The sequence below is a fragment of the Lissotriton helveticus genome, chromosome 6, assembly GCF_964261635.1.
Source record: "Lissotriton helveticus chromosome 6, aLisHel1.1, whole genome shotgun sequence".
Classification (NCBI taxonomy): Eukaryota; Metazoa; Chordata; class Amphibia; order Caudata; family Salamandridae; genus Lissotriton; species Lissotriton helveticus.
This window is the reverse complement of record NC_136067.1, coordinates 1,091,000,597-1,091,016,710: the sequence shown is the minus strand read 5'-3', so window position 1 is coordinate 1,091,016,710 and position 16,114 is coordinate 1,091,000,597.

The window sequence follows — 16,114 nt, the reverse complement described above, 5'->3', positions numbered from 1 at the left end:
TTAGTTCTGTTGGTTGAACAATAGGGGGACAAAAAACACCCTAGGGGATTCTCGGAGGCCGGCAAATACACTTGATATATATCGAGATGATCCTCTTTTCTTAACAGGATAGACGGATCCTTATTGCGTATTTACTTCTCAAATAGCGATATGCACCATGTAAAAAAATGATGAACCATTCGTTGTACAGATAGTTGCACTCCGAAGCCAAGCCTCCCGGCGGTGTGCTGATTACTCCAGCGGCCGCGGTGGGTTCAGAGGAAGGCGAAATTTTACAACTTTTTCTGACTCCTCCTACAGCTCAAACAGCGACAGTGAAGCTGGTCCGAGTACTTCCTACAACTATCCACCTCCAGATACAAGTTACCAACAATACCCTCCGCAATTCCAGCCTCATTTTTTAGACCAGGGCCGCGGATCATGGCGGCCCCCACGAGGACGTGGCAACAACTGGGCGAGAGGACAGGCGAGAGGTCAGCAACAAAATCCCGGATGGGATGGCAACAGGGGCAAACAGCAGAAACGGGTGACATTTCGCCCCGAAGCGCATGGAAAAATCTCGACCAGGAGAAACACCTACAGGTGATGAACTACACACCCACCATTGGATTAAATACACTCAGCACCAGTAGGTCTATCCCTAACCCTGTGATCAACATCTCTAAGTATAAACTACAGGATGAAGAGATTAAGGTCTTAAGCAAAGGCCTTTCTTATGTTCCAACGGCTCCAGCTAACAAATTCCTGCTAAAGATGGAACTATATAGATTCTTTAGAAAGATCAGACTTAGGTATTATTTCCGCAACCAAACTACTAGGCAACAATGCTCCATTACTGGACTACGGGAACCTTCGACTTTCTTCCCACCTACTTATGCCATGAGCCATAACATCTTGGCTTTTGAAGAAATCGTGACCACTTCAGTGGACCAAGCACTGGACCAAAGCAAGTTTGTCAGATTAAACCTCAGTAAAAAAGAGAAAAAGGCATTAACTGATCTGAGCACTAATAAAGAAGTTGTCATCAAACCCGCCGATAAAGGCGGGGCTATTGTTGTGCAAGATCTTTCTAAATACAAAGAAGAAATCTATAGACAATTGTCAGATGGTGTCAGCTACCAACAACTACTAAGTGACCCTTCAAGAGATTTGGCTCTTACAATTCTGGCTACCACACAGAAAGGTTTGGATGAAGGATTTTTAAGTGAGCAGGAATTCAAATTGTTAAATCAAAAATTCCCACGATTGGCCACAATTTACACCTTACCAAAGGTACACAAGAACCTGGACAGCCCCCCTGGGCGTCCCATCGTGTCAGGCTGTGGTTCTATGCTAGAACCTTTGTGTAAATATATTGATTTTTTCTTAAAGCCTATCGCCCTCAACACCAGGGCTTATCTCCGTGACACTACCCAAACCATTAATTTGATAGATGAGAGACCTTTTGACCCAGAAAGTGCAACATTGTATCGCTTTACACAAGCATCCCTCAACAGGATGCTTTGGATGTAATGCGAGAGGCTTTAGATAAAAGACCGGCCCCTGTCCAAGTTCCAACGGACTTCATACTTGAGTTGCTGAGCATCGCTATGAAGCAGAACTTTTTTATCTTTTAAGAGGAATTCTATGTGCAGACCAAGGGGGTAGCTATGGGGGCTACCTTCGCCCCAAATCTGGCCATCATTTTCATGGACCATTTCGAACAACAACATGTTTTTTCATCCAATAACCCTTTTCAGACCAGGTTGACCCTATGGGTCAGATATATTGATGACGTCTTATGTATCTGGAACGGCAATAAACAACAACTGAAAGAGTTTCATGATTGGTTCAATCTCAGAAATCCCCATATTCAATTTACAATGGAATCTAGTAATGAGACTATACCGTTCTTGGATATCTCCATTTATGTGGATAAGGATCACTTACAGACTATACTTTTTAGGAAACCCACTGAGCGTAATTTCTTGTTGCAATATGGAAGCCACCACCCCAGAGGTCTTAAGGACAACCTGCCGGTTGGGCAATTTCTTAGGATTAGGAGAAATTGCTACACTCGAGCAAATTACATCAAGGAATCTGAGATTCTAAATGAGCGCCTCGTCGCATGTGGATACCCATCCCGAATGGTTAGACGTGCTAGGAAACAGGCGTGGTACAACCCACGCGATAGTCTGCTGAACCCAGTAATCACCAACCAAACAGAGCTTGACCGTATCATCTGTGTCACTACCTTTTCGACACGAAACAATGAGATTAAACAAATCATTAACAAGAACTGGCCTCTTGTAGCAGATGAGATTAAACAACCGGATCTCCCCCTTCACTCCTTCAAAAGGGCTAAAAATATACGAGATATGGTGGTCCATTCCTACCTGGAACCAGTGAGTCAACCAACTCTCACAACTCTATGGAACTTACCTCCTTTGGTTGGACATTATAGATGTGGCACATGCACTGCATGTGACACCACCATTCAGACAAAGACATTTGCCCATGGTGGACGGGTTTATACCTTAAAACACTACACAAACTGCAACTCGACTAGTGTGATCTACATTATACAATGTCCATGCAATCATGTATATGTTGGACAAACCCAACAGAAAATCAAATCCCGCATCTCTTCCCATTGCAGTAGACTGCCATGCAAAGTATTAGGGGCGCCTTTGGTAGAACACTGGCAAAAGGCAGGACATATGGTGTCTGATTTAAGATGGTTTGTCATTGAAAAAGTATCCCTAGGGAGAAGAGGGGGTAACTTACTGACAGTTCTCAATACACGTGAATCTAAATGGATGTCCCTTTTAGACTCGATAAAAAATGGGCTCAATGAACAGGACAGTAGCCTGGCACAATTGGCAGCGCTTGGTTAATGTATTTGATTATTGCTGATGTACTCTGCCCAAGCATTCATCTGTCATTTATGAGTATAGCTTACCATACCATAGGTTTCTGAATATACACATCTATATTCTCTTGAGATAACATCCAAGAATAGACCAGGTAGTGCACCTTACCACATTAAATCTATTCGAATATATTCGTCTACACTCTCATGTTGGAGAAGTGCACGAGTTTTTCTATACGGATTTGATGTAATTTCTTGTTATGAATATTGTCATATCAAGGGACTTAATTGCACTTTTTCTAATAATGCAATGTATTAAGATGTTTTTCTAATAATCACTCGTGTACAACCTCCTGTGAGAGAGTTGCTCGAGTTGAGTACATTTTCCATATCTAACCGGTAAATAATTTATTGTTTTTATTAACATCTCTTTGAATTTGTTGCATATACTTTGTTTTCAAGTATTAGTGGCTCTCGCTCAGTACTGGTTCACTGTAGTTATCTAGTAACTCTTCTATGTCCCTTAAGTTAGTGAAGTATTGACCCCGCCCCCAACTTCGCGTAGTAGCCCTGCGGAGTCCGCAGAGACGAACGTCTGACTTCAGCGGCCCCTTCGAGTGCCTGTAAAGAGTAGCGCACCCCTGTTTCCCGAATAACCGCGTTATTTGCCAAACTCCTACGAAGACCTCGCATTTCTTTCTTGACTGGCGGTTCTTCTCCCCGTAGGATTCTATCACCGCGGAGGTTGTTTGACTTACGGAATGGCTGCTCAAGCGTCTGACTGCAGCGGCCCCTTCTAGTGCCTGTAAGTAGCAGCGCATTCCTCTTTCCCGACTAACCGCACTAATTGCCAAACTCCTATAAAGATCTCGCTATTCTTTCTTGACTGGCGGTTCTTTCCCCATAGGATTTAATCACCGCGGAGTTTGTTGACTTACGGAACAGCTGCTCAACCCTTTCCTGTTTCACTTTCGGGCTGGTGTTACACGAAACGACCTTATTCTCATACTACACCGCCATCAAAATAATGGAAGATTGGCTCCCTGATTAATTATCACCCCAGAGGTATGTCACAGTACTTTTGTGCTTTCGACTAGGTTGGTATCCTTCTTTAGCCTGTTACCAACATGGTCTTAATTGTATCCTTACAGCGACTTATAACGTTGCAAATTGATACCAGGAACAACGTCTCAAGTGCAAAGACGACCAGCGCTTTTCACCCCTGCATGTCGTATCTAATGTAAGTTATGAGGTGACCTACACGCCACAATGTTGGCTTCTGTTACGAATATCACCCGACTAATCCAGTCTTATACCCTTTTGTCAACCCACAGCCTGTGTACTTTAACGGCATCTTGCCCTTTGGGATATCGACGACTGGGATTGTACCCCACAATACTTTCACCTTGGCTGATAGGTTGCAGCCCATGTGAGTTGAATCCCGATATTAAACCAAATATGTAATTATGCTTGACAGAATAATTTCTAGAACATCCTTTAATTGGTTGTTCCTATCCCACATTGGTTAATTCTCCCCTTTTGTTACGATTTGATATCGCTGAGTTTGACCATGACCATTGGCTTGGTCTAACTCAATTCCCACGTTCAGAGGCCTGTTTTTGGCCCGGACTCCATGGTAATTTGTAGATCTTGTATTGTAGTAATGTCAAGTAGGATGACGTTTATCAGCTCTTGCAAACACATTAGTCTGACTTTTGGTTTTAATTTTCACAGATAGGACTGCCCCTCCTAACTCCTGCCTTTCCCCCCCCTTTTTCCTGCACACGTCCTGATGAAGACCCCGTTTAAGGATCTAACGTAGCCTACGGCTAGGGGTCGAAACGTCGACGGCTCTTTTTCTTCACCTTGGACCTCCGGCACATGCCCCTGATTACTCTGAACTGTGTATGTGACCGTTGAATGTCCTTAGTTGAACAGTTTCTCAATGGATGCCTTAATAGTTTAGGCTCTTTGTATCTGATTTGTTTTGATTTTCATTTAAGATTGTTATAATTCGCATTCTTTTTTGACTGTGTTTACTTTTCTTTGACCTTACACCGCCCTGAGCACACTCTTCCTTCCCTTTCTCCCCTTCACCAACTGGGGCTATTCATTAAATGTGAATGTTTTTCATAATGATTGAAATTTGGTATTGTAAAATAAAGGACAATACCTGTTACAAGTCCTTCTGATTAATGGTTTTTGACTAAAGTTTGTGTTATACAGTGTTAGTGTGTGGTGTACACAACACGTTCTCCTTGCGGGGACCCCTTCTTGACACATACCACATAGCGCCCAGGTCCCTTCGACTGCATGGGTTCAACCCCCCTTTTTGTAACGTCCTCGACGGTCATGACTTTAGCAGATATTGAATTATTTTTCAGGTTATTGGTTCCCGTGGATGTGTGGAGACAGGTGAAGGGTTCAGATCATGTAGAAGAGCTGGGTGGTACTTGGGAAGCGTTCAAAGATTGGGATAAGGAGCGGAAGCCGGGAGAAAAACCGAAGGCTGAGATACTAGCGCTGCCAGGGCGAATAATAAAGTATATGCATTCACTCATCCCACCTAAAAAGGTAGATTGGGACAAGTTGACGGCCTGCAGACAGAAAAAGGATGAGGCAGTTTCAGATTTCTTTACCCGTTTTGAGGAAACGTTCATGGACTTTAGCGGGCAGGATATATCTCAAGATGGCGGGTTGCGACTTTTTGTTAACAGATTCGTAACGAATCTGTTGCCAGAGATATCAACCCGATTGCAAGCGTCAGAGAGTACATGGACGACATCCACTCCCTCTGGGATTCTGAGTATGGCCCAGTATTACGAGCATAGGGAAAATGAAAATAAGGACAGGCAAGAAAAGAAGGCGAAGGATTTGAAGACAAAGGTGTTATTGCAGCAAGTGGCGAAGGGACGGGGACGTGGAGCCCCGCCCATGGCGGCTGGTCGAGGAGGGGGTAGCTACGGAAGGGGAGAGAAAAGAGAGCGTTTGGGCCAGAACCAGTGTGCCAACTGCAAACAGGAGGGGCACTGGTGGAAAGACTGTCCACTGCTCCGGTCCACTGCTGGACAGGGCAGGGGACGGGGAGACGTGAATAAGGATAATAGGCAGTCTGAAGAAGGCAGGAGACCGGGTGGAAATTACTTCGACGGGGGAAGAGACAGGCAACACTTTCAAAAGGAGGGTGACGATTACAGAGATCGGCAGTACTATAACGATGCATATGCTATGGATGACCTGACAGGATTTTCTTATAAGTAGGACAGCGTAGGGCAGAGCGAGGGACCTGTTTCTGTGGATGTTGATCAACGTGGGCCTTATGTAACGGCAGACTTGTCGGGATCCCCTCAGAAATTTTTAGTGGATACAGGTGCTACGAAAAGTTCTGTGGCACATTCCCAGGTCCCAGGGGCGGCTCTGTCTGGCAAGACTAACATTTCTGTGGGATTCTCCGGTACCCCAGTGGTTAGCCCCATCTCTAAGCCTCTTGCACTTACGATTGGCCCTTTCACTGTTGACTCTCCTTTTCTTTTAACATCGAATTGTGGTGAGAATTTATTGGGTTTGGACCTGTTGAAAAGATTGAATGCTACAATTTACTGTTCTCCAGACGGTGTGTACCTCACGTTGGGTCCTTCTGTCGCGCGAGCACAGCAGTGTTTCTCGAAAGATGAGCCCATCCCGGTTGAGTTGGAGGGTGTTCCTGGGAGTCTGTGGGCCAGCAGCGATACTGATGTGGGGAAGATGGACATTGACCCAGTGTCCATAAAAGTTAAGGTGGGAGCGAAGTTGCCTCGGATACCCCAGTATAAAATATCTAGGGATGGGGAGAGGGCTCTGCTGCAAATAATACAGGACTTGATCCGGTCTGGGGTAGTAGAAGAAACAGATTCTAACAGTTGCAATAGCCCCATCCTTCCGATACTTAAGAGACCCTCAGGTGATGCAGGCGAGGGTACACCTGATGTCTATCGTTTTGTGATTGATTTACGACACATTAACAAGGTGGTTGAACCTCAGTATCCGGTGGTCTCCGATATCACCACTATTTTGACCATGATACCTTCCACAGCTAAGTATTTTTCTGTACTGGACCTTAAGAATGCTTTCTTTAGTATCCCTGTGCATCCAGATAGCCGTTATCTCTTCGGATTCTCATTGGCTGGCCGCAGCTTTAGATTTTGTAGAATTCCCCAAGGTTATACGGAAAGTCCCAGTATTTACAGTCAAGCTCTGAAAGCACAGTTGGATGATTTGGAGCTCCCACAGGGGAATGTCTTGTTGCAGTATGTAGATGATATTCTCATTGCCTCAGATACGGAGGATGGATGCCGTGAGTCTACTGTTAAATTGTTGCATCATTTGGCCTGTAAGGGACACAAGGTGTCTCTTCCTAAATTCCAATACTGTCGACAGGAGGTTACCTACCTCGGTCATCTCCTATCGAATGAGGGGAGAAGGCTGACGCCGGAGCGCATCAAGGCGATAACTAACATGGCTATACCTAACACGCAGCGAGAGGTGCGCGCATTTTTGGGCATAACATCGTACTGTCGCCAGTGGATACCTAATTATGCTTTACTAACAAAACCCCTTCTGTATCTGACTACTAAAGAAGTGCGCGAACCCCTACCTTGGACTCCAGCATGTCAGGAAGCGTTTGAGTCATTAAAAACTGCTTTATGTTCTGCACCCGTCCTTGGGACACCCGATTACCGGAAGCCCTTTGTACTCTACGTGGACGAGGCGGAAGGTTGCGCACTGTCTGTCCTAACTCAGAGTTTTGGTGGGAAACAGAGACCTTGTGCTTACTTCTCTGCTATGCTTGACAATGTGGCAAGAGCACTGCCGAGCTGTCTCAGGGCTACAGCGGCTGCTGCGGTCTTGATAAGACAATCGGCAGGGCTCGTACTGGGCACACCCCTCACAGTAATGGTACCACATGCCGTGGACATTTTGCTAAACAGGACACAGACGCAGCATTTAACTAGTGCTCGTTGTTGTGTTGTACTGCACGGATCAGCGCGAGTACATGCTGAGTGCGAGGCCCTGCTCGTGCATTTCTCTGCATGGACTCGCGCCGACTCGTGCTATTGTTGTTATTTCAATCTGGTCTCGAGTGATGTTGTTATTCAATTGTGCATCACTCGAGACATCCTCAGTGTGTGGTTAATGTACTGTTGACTCCAACCGTGTTGGGAGTCAGTTACCGTCAATCTTCCTTGACAGTGGATATGCATGCAGGCGGTGCTTCATTTGTACCAATAAACTTCTAAGAACTACATTTACTTGTTGGTATTTACTCAACAAATCTGGCGACGAAGGATGGAGCATTGAACCTGAAAGAAGCACTTCCTGCCCGGATTTATACTTATTTACGTATTTTTTCGGAAATCCACTTACACCAAAAACGTCTTCATTTTAATTTGTACCTTTATTTGAGCGATCACCAATCACTTGAGGAACTGAATTTCCGAGTGAAACTGAATTTCCGACCGAGGAGCGAAGGATTTGTTTCATCTGTGTGTGGATGTGCGCGCCTTTGTTTACCCATCGCATTTGTGAGCTCTTCCTCCACACGGATTGGATAATAACAAAACGGAAGCTATTGCTCTATTTCTCACGAAAACTGAGACCCCGTTTTTTATTGGTTTCCTTGTTTTGATGAAACTGACAAGGTGACTTCGTTTTTTTTTCTACCTCTTCGTTTATAAGAAGGAGATCTTTACAAAATAAACGGTTTGGAAGCTTGGAAAAACAAAACGGATGGTGATCTGAAGTACAAGAAGACTTTTGGAAATCTTCATCTGAACACAGGAAAATTATTCTGAAATTCCAGGATTAGTTTGACTATTTTTCTTCGACATTCAAGTACTTTATTTAATTAATTTTTCTACTAAGACTAATTGCTTACTGTGCTTTTACTAGCAGTGTAAACCCACCATTTATTTTTATCACTATGTGTGCTCAAGGTTATACTCTTTCCCCTCCACAAAGTTATTGGTCTGCTGGTAGTGCCCCTTGTATGCCTTGGATTGAATGGAAAGCTTACTTCTTAAATTATATTGAGACTTTGGATGCAAATGGTAAAATGAAAGCCGCAGAAAAAAGGGTATTTTTTTACACAGTTTGGGTCCTGAAGGATTAAAAGCCTTCAATCAACTCCCTACTTCACAAGCTAGTGGTGACATGAATGTATTTGACAAAGCTGTTTATGATTTTGATAAGTATTGTTCTCCCAAAGTATGCATAGGAATTTCTAGGTTTAAGTTTTTCCAGAGAAAACAGTTATGTGATGAGACTGTAGATAATTTTATTTCATCTCTGAAAACTTTAGCTCTAGATTGCAAATTTGGAAACTTACAAGAAGACTTTATAAGAGATCAAATAGTCATGCACTCTAAAAATGAGACCATACAGGAAAGACTTTGGATTAATGGTGATGAGAACTTAGATTTTGTATTGTCAATTGTTAGAAAGGCTGAACTTTCTTGTAGAAGTGCATTACAGGTTAAAAGGAATGATGCTTCTGTCAGTAAGAATGTTGTTGCAAAAATTAATCAAAAATATGATAGTAAGAATAGAGATACTTTCAAGAAGAAACAAGTATTCCCTTCTAAAGTAAATCCTGAAGCCTCAAGGAGTAATCTCAAATGTTTTAGGTGCAACAGCAAATCACATTTGGCTAATGACAAAACTTGCCCTGGCTTAAAACAGAAATGTTCCAATTGTGGTTTGAAAGGACATTTTACTTCTGCCTGCAGAAGGGGTAATGTCAACCAAAAAGTCAAATGCATTGAGTTGAATGAAAATAGCGATGAGGATGATTTCACAGATGACTCCAATGACTATTTATTTGTTTTAAACATAAAAGATTCTGCTGTTTTAAATGTAAATGACCATTCCATCAAGAAAAAGCCATTGTGTGACATGGTTATCGGAGGTGTAAAGATTAACATGTATGCAGATTCTGGTTCACCTTATTCCATAGTGTGTGAATCTGTCTGGAAAAAATTGTTTGTACCTAGACTTGGCAGTCACTTAGAAGAAAGTGACATTAATCCTGAAGGATATTCTGGTGGAAGGATAGATATTTTAGGATTCAGGACTTTAGTTTTCAGATTTAAGAACAGAAAGTGCATTGCAAAATTATATGTTTCAAAGAAGGGTCCCTCAGTTCTAAGTTGGTTTGACTTTGGCAAACTTGACATTGTACTGGATCCTAATAGTCCTACTCCAGTGATGTTGATTGATGAGCAAAATGGCATTTCTTCTTTGATGCTAAGTAAATTTCCAAATGTTTTTTCTAAAGGCATTGGAAAGTTAACCAGCTTTAAACATGAAATTCGTTTAAAAGATAATGCTTGTCCTAAAATACATAAAGCTCGTAATATTCCTTTTGCTGTCAGAGAGGAGGTCAGGAATGAATTAAATGCTTTAGTGGAAGAAGATATAATAGAAAAGATAGAATCCTCCGAATGGGTTTCGCCCATAGTGGTTGCCAGGCGAGCTAATGGCAAGGTGAGATTATGCATTGACCTTCGCCATCTTAACAATAATATTGTTGTAGACCAGTTTCCTCTTCCCCGCATTTCCGAAATGTTATCTGTAGTTGGGGGATCTAATATTTTTTCAACTATTGACCTATCTGCTGCGTATCACCAGATAGAGTTAAATGAAAAGTGTAAGGATTTGACGGCATTTATTACACCATTTGGGTGTTTCAGGTTCAACAGGATGCCTTTTGGACTGGCGTCCGCAGCTGCAATTTTCCAGAGAGTCATGCAAGATATTTTGAAAGACTGTAAACATGCCATCTGTTTTCAAGATGACATTTTGGTATTCAATGACGATAAAGACAAACATATTATGGCTTTAGAAGAAGTCTTGAATGCACTTAATGTACATGGCCTTACCATTAAGCACGAGAAATGCAAATTTGGTGTACATTCTGTAAATTACCTAGGCCACGAATTATGTGCAGAAGGTATCAAACCTAAACCTTCACTTTTAGAAGCGATTAAATCGGCTCCTCATCCTTTATCTAAAGACGATGTAAGGTCCTTTTTAGGGTTAGTTGAGTTCTACGCTAGGTATGTACCTGACTTCTCGTGCAGAACATATAATATCAGGCAATTAATCAAAAATAGAGTTATTTTTGAGTGGACTAGTGAATGTGAGAAGGAGTTCTGTGATGTAAAGAATGCTATCTGCTCAGCAAGTGCATTATCTTGTTTTGATCCTTCTCTGGAAAGCATCATTACTACTGATGCTAGCGCAAAAGGACTAGGTGCTGTGTTTTCTCAAAAGAATAAGGAGGGAAAAGAAGTAATCATTGCACATGCTTCAAGGGCACTTACCCCTGCTGAGGAAAAGTATTCCACAATAGAAAGAGAGACTTTAGCGTGCATTTGGGCTTTAGAACATTTCAGGGTGTTTGTCTGGGGTAAGGAATGCACTCTTAGGAGTGATCATAAACCGTTGGTACGGTTACTTACTACAGAAGGCATGTTAAGAGCTTCAGCCCGAATTGCACGCATGTCCATGCGTTTGCAGGATTTCATTTATAATATACAATATTTACCAGGGAGAGAAAATGTTTCTGCTGATTTTTTGTCTAGGATGCCTTTACCTATTCAAGAGGATTTGCATAATGAATGGGACAATTTCCAGATTGCCATGATCCATGATGAAGGTCCCATTTCCATTGATCAGACTTTGTGGAAAGAGAAATTTGAGGATGATACAGTGTTAAAAAGGGTTGCCGGTTATATAGTGGGTACTTGGCCTGAAAAGAAGTGTTTGAGTCCAGAATTAAGAATCTTCTGGGAAGTAAGGTCAGAACTCTCATGTTGTGAGAACATCATTAAAAGAGGCGAGCGTATTGTGCCTCCAGTGGGTTTAAGGAAAACTATAGTCCTGCAAGGTCATGAAGGTCATAGTGGCATGGTTAGAACCAAACAACAAGTTAAACATTTATTTTGGTGGCCGGGGATGGACATGTTTGTTGAAAGATTGGTCAGAAATTGTGTGATATGTGCCAATTCTGACAAGTCTCTAGTTACTTTGAAACCCAATATGGGTACACATAGTATCCCTAGTAATCCTTGGGAAACCATTGCCATAGACATAATGGGTCCCATTGGTTACGAATCCAAGTACGTTATAGCAGCCATTGACATTTTCTCAAAATGGCCTATTACCAAAATTGTCCAGAAAATAGACACTGATTCAGTCCTGTGTTTCCTAGATAAAGTTTTTATTGAGGAAGGGTTACCAGTAAGGATTATATCTGACAATGGTGTACAATTTATCTCCAAGAAGGCTAATGACTATTTTTCAAGACTTGGCATTGCTCATTCCACTACTTCGTTATATAATCCCAGTGGAAATGGAGTTATAGAGAGATTCAATAGGGTTCTTAAAGGAGCCATACAGATCACTAGTAGTGATGATAAAACATGGGAAGTAGAGATTTTTAAGAAGGTGTGGATGTACAGAACAACCACAAATTCTATGACTGGGTATTCTCCTTTTGAGATCATGAGAGGAAGAGTTCCAAGGACAAAAGTGAACCCCTCATGGTTAGTGAAATCCACTCCTTCCAAGGTAGATTTGAGTTTAGTCAAGGAAAACCTCATTCGCACCCATTCCTCAAACAAAAAATACTTTGATGAGAAATGTGGTTCAAGAAAAGATCCCAAGGTAGAAGTTGGCATGATGGTAAAGGTCAAGAAACCATGGAAGGTCAAGAAAGGTGAAAGTTCATTTATGGGTCCTTTTGAAGTTTCAGAAGTTTTAAAAAACTCTGTGAGATTATCCAACAATAAGGTATGGAATCTGAGTAGAATTGCTATCCTCAAGGCCAATAAGGATGTTTACTGTAATGAACCTGTTCCTGAACATCCTGATTTCTCTTTCTTGGATGAGGACTCCCATGTTACAGATGTCTTACCTTGCTGTTCAAATAGTGGTTTTACCAATCAAGGATCTACTCTCACCACGACTGCGTGTTCAGATAACAGTTCCACCAGTCAAGATGCTACTGTTTCATTACAAAAAAGAGTCACTAAGAAACCAAAGTGGTTATCTGATTTTGTTGCTTTTATTATGAAAAAAGTATAATGTACAGTGTTTTTTTTTCCATAAGGGGGGAAGGTGTGTTGTGTTGTACTGCACGGATCAGCGCGAGTACATGCTGAGTGCGAGGCCCTGCTCGTGCATTTCTCTGCATGGACTCGAGCCGACTCGTGCTATTGTTGTTATTTCAATCTGGTCTCGAGTGATGTTGTTATTCAATTGTGCATCACTCGAGACATCCTCAGTGTGTGGTTAATGTACTGTTGACTCCAACCGTGTTGGGAGTCAGTTACCGTCAATCTTCCTTGACAGTGGATATGCATGCAGGCGGTGCTTCATTTGTACCAATAAACTTCTAAGAACTACATTTACTTGTTGGTATTTACTCAACACTCGTCTAACGGGTTATGAGATGACATTATTTGCACCACATGTAACGATAAAAAGATGTGCCACCCTGAACCCAGCCACGCTATTACCCCTCCCTTCAGATGAGAAAGACGATGAGGTCCATGATTGCCTGTTTCGGACAGAGGAGGAAACAAAGGGAAGAGTAGATTTGACAGATAAGCCCCTCGATGATCCCGATGGGGAGCTGTATGTTGATGGGTCCTGTTTTAAATTAGCAGATGGTACCACAACGGCAGCATACGCAGTTTCGACTTTAAAAACAGTGGTAGAGACTTCTAGAGTCCCGTACAATTCAGCTCAAGCCTCAGAGATAATAGCATTGATGCGAGCGTGTGAATTAAGTGAAGGATTGGATGTGAACATTTACACGGACAGCCAATACGCCTTTGGCGTGGCTCATAGTTATGGGAGACTGTGGGCGGAGAGGGGATTTTTGACATCGCATGGACAGAAAATTCAAAATGGCCCATTGATATTACGACTGTTGACAGCTTTGACACTCCCCAAACGATTGGCTGTGATTAAATGTAGTGCACACAAGGCAGTGGTGGATGATGTAGGATGAGGAAATGCATTTGCAGACCAAACAGCTAAAGAAACTGCTAGGACAAAACTTCCACGAATGTTCGTGGCAGGACCAGCTAGGTGGGTACCAGATATTAACATGTTTGCAGACACGGTACAGAGTGTGCGGAACATACAAGAGAAAGCAACTGAGGAGGAGTTGAAACAATGGAAGGATGGAGGGGGGCGGTTGGACTCGGATGAGTGTTGGACGGATGTGTCAGACAAACGACGATGGTTGCTCCCGAATGCATACGTCCTCCCAGTAGTGACGATGGCACATGGACCAGCTCTTATAAGTACAAAGGGGATATGTAAATTATTAGCTCCGGTGTGGAGTAATAAGAACATTTCCAGGGTGGCGACACATTTGGTACAGCAGTGCATGGTTTGCTTAAGACATAATCCTGGGAAGGGAACACCCGTCCCTGTAGGCAATTTAGCACCTCCTTCCTACCCCTTTGAAGTGATACAGATGGATTACATTGAAATGGAAACGGTGAATAACCTTAAATACGTCCTTGTGGTGGTATGCTCATTCAGTAGGTGGGTGGAGGCTTTTCCAACAAAGAACTGTACAGCCATATCGACAGCTAAGATGTTGATCAAGGAGTATTTTAGTAGGTATGGTTTACCCAGGGTGATCTGGAGCGATAACGGCACGTCCTTCAATGCTGAACTGATGAAACAGATCTGTAAGGGATTACAAATCTCTCAAAAATTCCACGCAGCCCAACATCCACAGGCGGCGGGTTTGGTTGAAAGATTTAACGGTACATTGAAGTTAAAAATGGCCAAGATACAGGAGAGTACAGGGCTGCGTTGGCCAGACGCGCTTCCCCTTGCCTTGCTTTCCACAAGAGTAACAGTGAATTCTAAGACAGGAGTTTCCCCCCATGAAGTTATATTTGGCAGGCCCGCCAATGTGTGGGGTGTTCCTAGATCCAAATGTTTCTCAGAGATTGAATATCCTTTGTTGACAGATTATCTGTACGCTTTGACTAAAGATCTTCGTTCTATTCATCAGCAGGTAGCAGACACACTGAAGCCGTTGCCTGAGGGGCCGGGCCACGACATCCACCCAGGGGACTGGGTCGTGGTGAAGTAATACCAGCGGAAGTCCTGTTTGGAGCCTAGATGGTCCGAGCCAAAGTTGGTGCTCCTTACCACCCGCACCGCACTTCGAGTGGAGGGTTGGAAGGCGTGGACGCACGCCTCCCACGTGAAGAAAGTTCCTTTACCTCTACCTTATGATGCGTGGGTCCGAGGTGGCGTTGCAGATCACGAGACCGAGCGCGTGCCCAGATATATCCCCTTCTCTGATGCTTTACTGACAGAGGGGGAACACAACGAGAGCGTGCGGAGGCCAACCCTGAGTACAAGTAGCGAGGCTTCTTTTGGTCGCAGTGCACAAACAACGGAAGCCACCCCTTTTGAAAGTGATTCACCAATTCTGTTCACAGATCCTGAAGTGCGAGGGAGCACTCGCTATAACTTGCGGCCCAGAAAAGAGAGGCAAAAGAACTGAGCACTGGAAGAAGGGCTGAGGTAGGGATTAGAAGTTGACTATATTAAAGAGGCTAGCCTAGTAATAGGGATGGACTGCTGAAAGAGCCCTGGTGCATTTTTGAGACACTGCTGAACGGGACGTTAGAGTTGTGTGTGGGCCCAAGTTCAGTGCTCCTGAGTTGCTGCAGTTGTGCGACTCCGTCGAGGGATTAGGGTTTGCGAGACTGAAAGCCTGCCTATGAGGCTTTAACGGACATAGGGAGAAGAGCCCTTTTGAAGGGTGAAGCACCCCTCTGGCCGGTTTTGGAGTGTCTGGAACTTTTTAGTAGAGCCCCTAGTGTCTGGAACTTTTAGGGTATCACTTGGTCCGTTCATTAGGAGACATGTATCCCTTTGGCCGTCCTATCCCCGAGGAGGAACAGCCTTTTGCTGCTCCTCGCAGATCCGAACCAGATTCCCCATGGCATGCTCTGCCGCGAAAAGGCAAAATTGTGGCTATTGTGGTGTTCATTATTATATATATATATTTTTTTTAAAACCTTTATTGTACAGAAAGTGCTCACAAATACGGGCCTACAACCCAGCGGGCTGGCCACCACATATCAGAAGCATAATTAGCAGTACAAAAGTACCCACAGGATATGACATCACGAACACAGGAGACATTGGCCGAAAGCCATAGAGCAACTAGCATGGACA